The sequence below is a fragment of the Myotis daubentonii genome, chromosome 18 (assembly GCF_963259705.1).
Source record: "Myotis daubentonii chromosome 18, mMyoDau2.1, whole genome shotgun sequence".
NCBI lineage: Eukaryota > Metazoa > Chordata > Mammalia > Chiroptera > Vespertilionidae > Myotis > Myotis daubentonii.
In genome coordinates, this window is record NC_081857.1 from 42,874,763 (window position 1) to 42,887,752 (window position 12,990).

Sequence of the window (12,990 nt, forward strand, 5' to 3'; positions counted from 1 at the left end):
GGTGCTGGGAAACCGCCTCGACTCGTGGCCTCTCGTTTCTAACTCGCCTGTCGGCCCATCAGAGTCAGATTTCTTCCCACCCCCACCCCCCAGTCACCGAAGCGGCTCTCGCTAAAATCACCAGTGATTGAATGGTCCCAAATCCATAGCGTCCCCACTAGGGATGGTTGCTGTGGTCAGCCACTGACGGCTCCATCATCAGGTGAAATTTCTTCTTTGATTTTTAAAACTCTCTTTGCTTCCAGTTCCTCCCTCACCTTTTAGCACCTACTGTGTGCCAGGCATTGTAGATGCAAATATGAGTGATACAATCACAGCCTTCCCTCCAAAGGATCCCAGACGAGCGTGGAAGTGGAGCAGTTAGAGAGTGATTTATGCCGCAGCGCGACGATTACACGTAGGTGCCGGAGAGCAGAGGTGGAGGGGGGTTGGAGAATGTTTTCCAGAACAATCGAAATTTAGGTCTGGAACAGGTAGGAAGACCACCCCAGGCAAAGGCCCGCGGGCAAACCTCCTTTCTGTGTGAGGAGACCCTTCCTGGACCCCATCTTTCTGGCCCCTTCTCGTTGTTTGGCCCCTAAACACTAGTGCCCCCTGTCCTTGGCCCTCCTGTCCCTGTAGGTTCTCCTGTGACCCCCGGAGCCCCTTCTGCTCTCTGTGCTGTTCTCCTCCAAATCTGTGCTCCCACCGGAGACGCGCCCTGGAGTCCGGGCCCCCATCTGATCGGTTTTCTGCTGGACCTTGCCCCCCGACAGCCCGGTTCCGTGTCCTTCCTGCAACCCAGGGCTCAGCAGTGGTGATTCTCCCCAGCAGCTGCAGAAGCCCGTGAATTCACAGGCGCCCCGCACACATCAGCTCACAGCTGCTTCCTAATGTCACAGCAGCACGGGGCCAACGCCGTGTCCCTGCCCACGGCACTCACTGGCCCCGGTCTCCCAGACCCACCTCCTGGAACGGCGAGCGCAGCTGGGCAGGAGCTGAGGGCCGGCAGGAAGCTGACCTCACCTTACAGGGGAGCCAGGGGCTGAGACAGCAGCCGTGGCCAGCGCCACCTCCTCATCTCCCTAGGGGCCACCCAGCGAGCAGAGGTTTCACAGCCAGTGGAGGAGGGTGTCAGCGGAGGCACGGGAGGTTAGGCAGGTGGGGGAGGTGTCAACGGAGGCACGGGAGGTTACGCAGGTACCCACAGTCACTCCTCCCCCCGCACCCCCACTCTCCCAGGTCTCCCTGCTCACAGGCCTGAACCGTTATCCCCTACGTTTCGGGGGGTTAATTAAATTCTTCTGGTGTCGATGCCAAGAAAGCCGAAGCGTTTTCCACGGAGATGGATGCTACTCCAGACGGCCCGGCGGGTGTCTGTTCGGTGACACCGCCACGTGTGGCAGGATTGCGTGCGGACGCGGGGAGCTCTAGTGAGCTGGAAGCCCAGTGCAGGGGAAGGCGGGCTCCAGGCCGCGGCAGATGTTCCCAAATCTGATCCTGCTTCTGAGCGCGGCCGCGTGGGACACTCAGCCGGGCAGCAGGCGTGCGGAAGGGCCGGCGCGTAGCCTGCGACTTCGGGGCTGGGCCGTGGTGTGTGTGCTCCCACTTGGAATCCATGAATGAGACGCACTTGGTCCCAGTGCGCGTCACGGAGAATGTCCCTGGGCTGAGAGGAAGCCATTGGCTGGTGAGGTCGGAGTCCAGGTCTAGAGAAGCGTCCTTGTTGAGAGAGGCCTTTGATTAAGGGACACGGGTGGCGCCAAAGGACAGGCGCTCGCGCACCCACTCCCTGGCCCCAGCTCCGCCCGCATCCCTTTGGCTAAGTTCCCTCACGGAGATGGGAAGAACCCTCTTTGAAAAATTCTTCTGCACTTTTTTCTCTAAGACCCAACACTTCCACTCCCAGGTATTGATCCAAGAGAAATAAAAACACATCTCCGTCAAGTGAGACATAGATGAATTTCAGAAACGTGTTGAGGAAAAGGAGGCAGACACAAAAGAGTAGTCACTAACTCACTCCCTGCACGTGGAGTTTAAGTACCGGAAAAACAAATCTATGGCATTCCAGATCACAGCCGTGAGCAGCAGAGACTGACGGGAAGAAGGCGAGAGGGGACTTCGGGAGTGATGAAAGCACCCGCCCCTTCATTAGGGTGACGGCTTCACGCTCTGTCTGTCTGTCCAAGCTCTCCCAGCCATGCCCTCGCAGTCTGTGCATTGCCCTGCGTGTAATAGACATAAAGGCATTACATTCACTTTTTAAGCAAACATCTAACTCGGGAAGGAACCGGAGGCCGAGCATTTGGGAGTGCGTCTAGGGACAGAGCAAGACCTGCCCTGCAAGACATGCTGAGACCGGTACTGATGCCCCAGTCACTTTGAATAAGGCGGCTTGGGGGGTGGAGGACCTTGTGAGTGTAGCCGCCAGGAGAGTCACCGGTTACCCAGATAAACTCTTGGCTGGAAACCGGGTTTAAGGAAGTGGACGGCTTGAGGCATAAACAAACGCGCTCCCTCTGCCAACGCAGGGCCCTGCTCTGCCTGGGGGGGCGGCCGGGCTTTGGGCTTCGGAGCAGGTGAGGCTAGAGGGCAACCTCTGGCGCCCTGAGGGGAGAGGCGGAGAGGGACCGGCACCCCTGCAAGTGCAAAGCTGCTTCTGGGGCGGGAAGTGTGATGGGACCTTCCTTGGCTTCCAAGGAGGGGCTTGGAGATCAGCTGGGCCCGCACCTCTGGGAGCGCAGCTGGCCTTGCCGCGGCTCCCAGATCAGCCCTCACACTGATGGCGGTGGACTGTCCCAGGCGGGCTGGGCCCCTGACCCCGTGTCCTGCCCACCTTGATCCAAACAAGACCACTACTTTCCTGACGCTTTCTTTTCTGTTGTTGAGCGAAGGTCAACTGTGATTGAGTTTTTTTTAATCTTTATTGTTGGAAGTATCACACTGTCCCCTTTCCCCCACCCCACCTCTCCCAGGCGGCCCGCCCCCGCCCCAGGCCTTCCCCACCCCATTGTCTGTGCCCACAGGTGGTGCGTATACGCATACACGTTTATTGGTTGACCTCTTCCCACCACCCCTCTCCGCTGTCCCTCTGAGGTTTGACAGCCTGTTCCATGGGTCACACACGCGACAACACGTGGAAATATGAAACGTGAAAGCCTTGGGTTAAAGGAAGCATGAAATTGGGAGAAGATGGTCAAGTCAAATGGGAAAACATGTCCCAGATATCACTCCACATCCCACGGGTCGGCCAGCAGCACCCCGCCTGCGTCCGGGCTCCGCTGTCCGACCACATACGCGTGCCTCCACATTGGGCATCGCCTGTCACTACGAACCCCACTTCGTGACCAGGTCTGAGGACAGCCCAGTCTAATTCAGCTCCTGCCCGACAGGCCCTCAGCGCTGCCCTCACCCTGTTCCGCAGCGGGCAGCCCCAACCCCGCGTGTCACCCCCGACTCCATATTGTCCCCCAACATGATAAGGACACTCTGGGGGTGTTGGATGCAGGATCGTTGTGACCCTGTTCTGCAGGGCAGTTCTGTGCTGTAGGCTCCAGACTCGTTTTATTACCGTAGTCATGCAAAATATAGAAATGAAAAACCAGGGTGTCACCAGCCCTCCCCCACTGAGCTGCCAGCCACTCGGGGCCCGCCCTACGGCTGCCCCTGTGCGAGGACAGCCAGCATTAAAGCAAGATGAGCACAGGCTGGTTACAGAGCCCGCCGCCAGCTCCCGGCTGCTCCGCGGGGCACCTTTTAAGAAACGAACTCCTCCGGTGCTTTGCAGTGTTTTAGGGTCGTTCTAAGTTCATGGCCGAGGGGCAGGGGAAGGGACCTTGCATTAGAGGAGCTAGGAGGGCCTCCAAGCGGGGGTGGGTAGCAACAAGACACGTTACACTTAAAATCCTACTTTATCAGCGGGGAAACAACAAAAATTGCCTAAATATGCCCGACTGGCATGGCTCAGTGATTGAGCACTGTAATTAATACTGTGCCCGTAATATCAGATCAGGCCGGAGAAAGTCACTCCTCAAGTGGCAAAAACTGATTTACTCCACTTCTGCCTTTAAAATATGTTTTTATTTTAATAGAGAGAAGAAGGGAGAGAGAGATAGAAACATCAATGAAGATGAGAATCACGGATTAGCTGCCTCCTGCATACACACACACACACACACACACACACACACTCACACACCCGCCCCGCGCCACTACTGGGGATCAAGCCCGCAACCCGGGCCTGTGCCCTACTGGGAATGGAACCCTGACCTCCTGGTTCATGGGTCGACGCTCAACCACGGAGCCACGCCCGCCGGGCTCCTCTTCCTTTTGGTGGGAAAGGCTGAGGAGGTCTCTGTGGGTAACACCAGGCAGATTCAGGTAAGAAGCTGACGTGCAGCTTCACGAATTCCCTTCTTGCTGTGAAGTCCTTTCATGGGGTAACCGAGGACATTCCTTCGGAAGTCTTTACTCTAAAACGCTCTGCACCCCTGCTGTGCTTGTTAAATACGGATCAGTGGCCTGGAGCAGGGATCTGGGGACCTGGATGCTGACCCTGCCTGCAGCCAGCTGATGGCACGGCCGCAGCACACTGTCTGAGCCTCCGCTTCCTCATGGGAGAATGGAGACAACTAAATCTCCCCCAGCGACGTCACAGAACTGTCACAGGGCACCACAGCAGATTGCATCGTCCTCCCTGTCTCTGTGGGGATCTGTTCTGAGACCCCCCCCCAGGGGATGTCTGAAACCACAGGTGGTACCAGTCCCTACCTAGGCTGTGTTTTTCCTCAAAACACATAACTTTCACTTAAAGCACTTAATGGCTTCTTTCTAAATATATATACTAGAGGCCCGGTGCACGAAATTCATGCACTTGGGGTGAAGGGGTCCCTCAGTCCGGCCTGCACCCTCTTGCCATCTGGAAACCCTCAGGGGATGTCTGACTGACGGCTTAGGCCCAAATAGCGACCCGTCATTCTGCCATTTGGTTGATTTGCATAATAGCCTTTTATTATATAGGATTTTTTTTTATTTCAGAGAGGAAGGGAAAGGGAGAGAGAGAAACATCAGTGATGAGAGAGAATCCTGGATCAGCTGCCTCCTGCACGCCCCACACTGGGGAGTCAAGCCCACAACCCGGGCCTGTGCCCTGACCGGGAATCGAACAGTGACCTCCTGGTTGGTTCAAAGGTCGATGTGCAGCCACTGAGTCATGCCAGCCAGGCACTCACTGGCTTCTTGGTGGCAGCATCACTCCTCTTATGCTTTGGGGCCATGATTAGGTAAAAGGGGGACCTGAATAGAGGCCCTGTGACACCTCCACCGAGTGCCTGATTGGGGGGGAGCGTCTATGGGGTGGATGCGGGACAGAGGGATGATTCACGTCCGGACTGGGTAGAGGGGATGGTGGGAGCTCAGAGCCTCAGACGCTGCGTGGGTGGCGGATGTGAGGAATTCCTGTGTCTGGCACCCAGGTGGCCTCCCGGACCCCTTCCCCCGTCGTCCCTGTGTTGTTTCCTGCGTGTGGGTTTCTCTCTGAGTCACATAGTCCCTGACGGCGTGGCCCTCTCCTTGCACAGCTTCAACCTCTTGCTGTGGCAGGCAGCTCCCCGACTAGTCCCCCTGCCTGCGCGCTTGTTCTGATTCTCCCAGAGGCGCTGCCTCCTCCGTCCCCCAGCGAGGTGACTGCTCTCCTCTGGACAGAGAGCATCTGGGCTGCACCCACAGCAGGTCCCCTGGGTGCACACCCGCGGGTGGGTGTCAGCTGGTCCTGGTCTCTAGGCATCTTCCCCTCGTGCCATGATGACCACGCCTCACGTGCTGTGCCCTCACCCATCTCTGTTCCCCGGGGCTCAGTGAGACTCATTTGAATGAGTGGCCACGAGAGTGGATGGCTCCTGAGATCGTCCTCCACAATCAGTGTACTTGTGGTGCAACTTTGTGGAGAGTCCATTGGAGAGAGGCAAGAAAACAAAACCAAACCCTCACTTTCCATACAGACGGCTTCACGTAGCAGAATGCACCGTCCTTAGCGCCGTGGGCATGGCCAGCCGCCTCCCTCCCATCCCCCATCCAAGGACCTCCGGCGGGTGCAGGCTAGTTCGCTATGACGGACGTTTCTGTGCCCATAATTCCTGCCTCTCCCTTCACTCGCAGCGGAGTCCTGGCTCAGGAGGTCACTGCTTCCTAAGGACCATGTCCGTCCAGTGGAAGCCTCAACAGTATTGTCGACTAATCTTAAAACCAGCTCGTAGGGCAGAGGGTGTGTCCCACCCCACCTGCCTCCCCTATGTTCCGGGTTCACCTAAGAAGCAGACCCGCCAACAGACAGACCAAGAACACACACAGCCCGGGGAAACACCACCCCCCCCCCACCAGAGGACTCGAGGAGTAGGAAAGGGTGGTGCCTGAGGGGGTCATGGAGAGCTTTCGTAGTCTGGGTTTCTTGTCTCTGGGAGTTCTGCACGAGACGCCCTGTCAGCCTGGAGTCAGTGGGTGGCGTCCTCAGCTGTGGGCACACCTGGTACCAGCTGGTGTGCAGGTCGGCTCCGCGCCGCTCGCCAGGCTGGGAGCACCACGCCTGGTGCGAGAGAGTCTTTTAAAAACTCAAGCGGTGCTCCCCTCGCCACCCCAAAACCACGTCACTGTGTCCTGGGCTCTGGTTTGTTCCCTCAGGAAAGCGGACAGCTTCCCCTGGGCCATCATTCCAGCGGCCTTGCCAGCAGGTGCGGAGGGAGGGTGCGGGCAGGTGCGGAGGGAGGGCACGTGGCTGAGTGCTGCTGAGAACGCCTTCCACAGACACCCTGACGCCTCTGTGGCTGCGACAGTGTCTCACTGTGCTGGCTGCCCGGCCCACGTGGCTCCCCGATTGTGCTCCCCACCCCGCCCCTCATTAAAACGGCCACAGTTCACCGGTTCTGTCGCGGGAAGGAACGCGAGGAAGGAATTGTGACACAACAAAGGCTGCCCTCACGCAGCAGCAGAGACAGCGGGAGAGCCGCCTGATGAGGCTGAGTGCGCCCCCTGCATCACAGCGCCCCACACCTCCAGGCGGGGCGGTTCCCTCCCCTCCACAGGCCGGAACCTTCGGTCTGCTATTTTGTGTTTCTGCACCTCGAGGCTAATACACATTTTAACATGCTGCCCACGGAGGGGGAGACATCAGCCATGAGGCGAGAACATGTGCGCTCCCTGTTAAGTTAATGACAGGCGAACACAGAGACAAATTTGGGTTTTCATATTTAATTACTGCGCACGGCAGCACGCTAGCAAGGATAAATTGCGCAATTCTGATGCTTCGTTGTTTTTTTTACATCTTCTCCTATGAAGGGCGCGCGCTTACCCCACCACCACGCCCCCCGGGGCCACGCTCACCTCTCTCTGCACATCCTCCTCCCCTCCGCGTCTCCCATCTCCTGTTGTTGTCATCGGCGTTCATTCTCACCTGAGGATATGCCTCCGTTGATTTTTTAGAGAGAGAGTGAAGGGAGAGAGAGAGAAACATCAATGTGTGAGAGATTCACATGGATTGGTTGCCTCCCGCCCGCACCTTGACCAGGGCTGGGGATTGAGTTTGTAACCGAGGTACGTGCCCTTGACCGGAATTAACCTGAGACCCTTCAGTCAAATGCTCTATCCACAGAGCCAAACCTGCCAGGGCCACGTCACCGATCTCAGCCGCCACATGGAAGGGCGAGCTGTTTCATTGGCTAAATTTAGTGGCAGGACTGGTGTTATTCGGGCAGGTCCGTGGGATGAATAAGAATGTGATTTGTAAGGAAGTGGTAACTCACCTAAACCCTTCACTTCTCACTCCTGACGGCCACACCGCGCCCTCTGTCCTTCTGGTCTACCCACAGCCCAGAGCACAGCCCGAGACTGAATACTTGATGCTTTGCTCCCACTCAGATGGCCCGTGTGGGAAGAAGTGATCATGAGAATCTCAAGGAAAATCCCAACCATCTTGCCGCTCAGGAAATTTCCCCCTTCATTTCAGTCTATAGGTTGCAGAAATGAAAACATTGCAAGTTGCAAAAACAAACCTGCTGGTTGTTACGTATCCAGTGGTCGGTCTTCCAAAAAATTAAAAAGCCAGCAGGAGAGATTGTGAGTGCTGCCATTCCGTCTCCCAGGGCCACCAGCCAGGGACAGCCTGAACACGCAGAAACGTCCACACGGCTTCTTGTGCGGGGTGACCCGCAGCTCTCCTCCTTCCCGTGGGGGCCGCGGCTCCCCTCATGGCTGGAGCGTGGCAGCGCCGTGTCTCTGGAACACAGAGTTCAGTTCGCCTCATCTTCCAGCTGATAGGGTTCCGCTCGGTTGCCCAGAAGGTGAAAGGTTCTCTGTCTCCTCGTGGGGCTGGGGGACAGGCACCGTCTGTGTGTCTGCAGGAAGGACGCACCTTCTTCTTGTCCTTTTGCCTCAAGCACTCACTTGGATTAGCAAAGGTCTTAACATCCTGGAGTATTTTCCGGGATCAGGGAGTCAGAACCCAGCCCTGGGCTTATCCTGAGATGCTTATTAAAAAATATATATATATATGTATTTTTATTCATTTCAGAAAGGAAGGGAGAGAGAGAGGGAGAGACAGAAACATCAATGATGAGAGAGAATCATGGATCGGCTGCCTCCTGCAGGCCCTACACTGGGGATGGAGCCTGCAACCCCGGCCTGTGCCCTGACCGGGAATCGAACCCTGACCTCCTGGTTCCTAGGTCGACGCTCAAACACCGAGCCACACCGGCCATGCCTGAAACGCTTCTTTATTGGACGTTTATCTTGTGACAATACCTGTTGGGATTTGATAGTCAGAGGATTACAGCAGGATTGATGGTTGTCATGAAAGGAAAGCCTGTGACTGAGATAAGACACTCATTAGAGCAGTGGTTCTCAACCTTCCTCATGCCGCGACCCTTTAATACAGCTCCTCATGTTGTGGTGACCCCCAACCATAAAATTATTTTTGTGGCTACTTCATAACTGTAATTCTGCTACTGTTATGGATCGTCATGTAAATATCTGATAGGCAGGATGTATTTTCATTGTTACAAATTGAACAGAAAGCATAGTGATTAATCACAAAAACTATGTAATTATATATGTGTTTTCCGATGGTCTTAGGCGACCCCTGTGAAAGGGTCGTTCGACCCCCAAAGAGGTCACAACCCAGGGGTTGAGAACCGCTGCACTAGAGGGACAGGCCAGCACTCACTGGGGACACTCTGTGGACAGCACGGGAAAGCAGCCTTCACTCACTGGTTAAGGATGTCCTCTTTGCCCAAGTGCCGCAGAGTGGAATGTCTACGGCGGCTGAGAGGAAGCGGCCTTACACGGAGGGGTGGTTGTGACTTCGTTTTCAGAAGCTTTGGGTGTCAGCTGTGGTGGGAATAACGTTAAGACCAAAGATGTCTCAGTTGGTTCCATTTAAGTCAGAGGGAGAGAATCTTAAATACCGGAAGCCTGAGATTTGTTTGAATCCGTGAGTAAAAACTAAGTCGTCGGGTTGGGCACCGTTTCATTACTTGGAAGTTATGTTAGGAGGGTTTTCATAGTGTTTTGGTTTTTCTTTGAAAGGTTCACCTTGTGAAACTACCTTGAGAATATCCTTACTTTTATGACCTGCTTCTCAGAAGAATAAAACGTAATCTGTGGCTCCCTAAGAACCCCATGTGCTTGATCCAGCTGTGATTGGGAGGTCAGGACAGAGGGGGAGGGTGCAGGGCACGGGAACCGCTGGGCACCGAGCCCCAGGCTGGCTCACGCCAGGACGGGGACGCCGGCATTCCAGGGTTCCCACGTGGAGCCCTCTGGGGAAATTACACTTTGAATAATTGTTGTGAATCCACAGAGTTTAAGAAGAAATATGCCATGGCGGCCGATTTCTTCCTGACAAGCGTCAGTGTGGAGTCACGGGGGCTTTATTGGGTGACTGCAGCCTCTGTTGTGAGTGGGGGGTGCACCTAACCACGTCAGCCACCTGACCGCATGAGCGAGGGCTGGTTGCTGCCGCCTGATCACCAAGTGGCGCCCCCGAGGCCGACCAGCTCTTCCCTAACCCCCCGGAGAGCACATCGCCTTGGCCAGCAGCCGCCCCAGTGACTCCCCCAGAGAGGCCCCAACTAACTCAGTCTCCACCAGCATCAGTAACACCTCTCTGAGCAGCTCCTGTGTACAAATACATGGTCAACAAAAATGCTTAACGCCTTGTCACCCTAAAACCCAGCCCATCCGAGGAGTAAAATGTGAGCAAAGCGAATGCAGTCTTCCCGACCGGAGCGGCCAGTGGTTGAACATTGACCCTTGAACCAAGAGGCCACTGGCTCCATTCCCAGTCAGGGCACATGCCTAGGCTGCAGGCTCGATCCCTAGTGTGGGGCGTGCAGGAGGCAGCCAATTGATGATGTTTCTCTCTCATTGATGTTTCTACCTCTCTCTCCTTCTCCCTTCCTCTCTGAAAGCAATAAAAACATATTTTAAAAAAAACCAAATTCCTTATTACTGACGGGCCATCTGTCCCAGTTTCCAATGCCACACTCACTGAGGGACAGGGTCAGCCAGGCCACCGCAGCGTGCAGCCCACGTCCCCCAGAGGGTCGGCGGGACTACGCACACTGCGTCCACGTGTGGTCCTGTGTCCCCTACCTCGCTCGTGTCCCTCATCCAGGCTGGGACGTGGTCGCTGGACACTGAAAGCTCCCAGCCGATGGGAAGCGGGTTCCTGACGCCTTGGAAATTGGACGCTTAGGATGGGGCCATGAGGCCGTTTTCTAAAAGTCTCCTGCAGATTCGATGGGAACTGAACTAGGAAAAGTAGGGGAAGATGAATGAAGGAATAAAAAACCACCAGAGTAATTGTTGCTATGCATTCATGTACATTTCCTCAGTTAATAAATGCTCTGATCCATTTTAGGGCCTCTGGATAGTTGATTTTCTTACATTCGAAAGGGCCAATAAAGAAGAATTTCATAAATAAGCCGGTATATAAATGTGATGTCAAGAAGCATATATATTTTTCTTCATAGATTTGCTTTGTTTATCGGATTTAGGACGTAAGAGAGTCCTCTGGGCTGTGGAAGGTACGATATTTCAAAGCCTATTCAGTTAAATTTTTTACTGGTTTCCTTAAATTCACTTGATGGTACCAATTTCAGAAAATAATAAAGGGCCTAGTGGCAATGAACTCGCCAAACCCCAGCCTTAATGTTAAAGCAGAATTTATTAGAAAAATAAATTTTAACTACAGAAGCATGGTAAACTCTGTGTGTGTATATCTCACCACTGACTGGTCTGGGAAGCAGATATGTCGCTGATATCTAAAAACACCAAGTTTTCAGAACTCCGATGGGGACCTGCAGTGTTATTCTTAGCATTAAAAAAAGATTAGTCAGCATTTCATCAGCTGGGAGCTGAGGTTTTTACCTTTAAAACTTAGATGATGTGTCGGGACCATGTCTCGCTAGTCCCTGGCCCCATGGTATGTCCACCGTTACTGTGAAGATCATAGAGCGTCGCCTGCTCTAACTACAGCCCAGAATTGAAGAAAAATATCGGGGACGTAGGTAGCATTCTATTTACTTTACTAATCAGCACAATTGAGGACTAAAAAGTTAGCCAATGGCACAAAAAGAAGCCACAAAAGGACCATCCACTGCCTCTACAATAGCCACACCCTTCTTAGACCAAAGTATAATTGCCCAGCGGGCATGGCTCAGGGGTTGAGCGTCAGCCTATGAACCAGGAGGTCAGGGTTAGATTCTCAGTCAGGACACAGGCCCGGGTTGTGGGCTCGATCCCCAGTAGAGGGCGTGCAGGAGGCAGCCGATCCATGATTCCCTCGCATCATTAATGTTTCTATCTCTCCCTCTCCCTTCCTCTCTGAAATCAGTAAAAATATATTTAAATACACACATATATATATACACACATATTTATTCACTTATACACACAGAGAATGTATCACATTTCTGTAGTTAATAGAAATATAAATACATATATATGTATGCATATCATAATAATAAAAGGCCAGAGGCATCACAACCAAAACAACCAAACGACCAGTCACCCTGAAGTGCATGGAGCATCTCTCAGTCCCTCCCCCGCAGCCCACAGGCTCCGGTTGCAGCAAGGCTGGCAGGTGGGGTGGCGGGTGGTTGGGCGCAGTGAGAGGAGTCGGGTGGGCGGGGCCGCACAATTTTGCGCTGGGCCTCTAGTATATATCCTATATAATAAAGAGGTGATATGCAAATTGACCGTCACACCCTCGCACAAGGTGGCCACCCCCATGTGGTCAAAGATGGCCAGCAGGGGAGGGAAGTTGTGGGCAATCAGGCCGGCAGGGGAGCAGTTAGAGGCAATCAGACAGGCATGCAGAGTGGTTAGGGGTCATCAGGCAGGCAGGCAGGTGAGTGGTTAGGAGCCAGAAGTCCCAGATTGCAAGAGGGATGTCCGACTAAACCGGCAGTCAGACATCCCCTGAGGGGTCCCGGATTGGAGAGGGTGCAGGCCGGGCTGAGGGACACCCCCCCCTCCCACCCCCCGCATGAATTTCGTGCACCAGGCCTCTAGTATATATATAAAAGCCTAATATGCAAAGTGTCCCCTCGGGAGTTCGATCACTCACTATGACGTGTGCTGATCACCAGGGGGCAGCGCAGGACAAAGGAAGGCCCTGGCCGGCAGCTGGCATCCACTAGGGACCCTACCCATTCATGATTTTGTGCACTGGGCCTCTAGTTTGTTGAATGGATGGCAAAAGGTAAACAATGTAACTAAGTCATATGCAAATACGTTGTGTGTGGAGGGGGGGGGTTCCCCAAACAAGTCAGTTATTAGGTTGGAAACATTCTTTTTTGAAAATAGTCTTATTGCTTTTTAGAGAGAGAGTAAGGGATGTTTTTGCATATGCCTGGGTTGCAGGCTCCATCCCCAGTGTGGGGCGTGCAGGAGGCAGCTGACCCATGATTCTCATCATTGATGTCTCTCTCTCTGTCTGTCTCCCTCTCCCTTACTCTC

The 12,990-nt window shown here is 54.3% G+C and overlaps 1 protein-coding gene across 1 annotated transcript in view; it reads left to right on the plus strand.

The window, feature by feature from the left end:
- DPYD (dihydropyrimidine dehydrogenase) overlaps window positions 1-12,990 on the plus strand; it is a 347,122-nt gene that overhangs the window by 329,445 nt on the left and 4,687 nt on the right. The gene's annotated exons all lie outside the window — the stretch shown is intronic.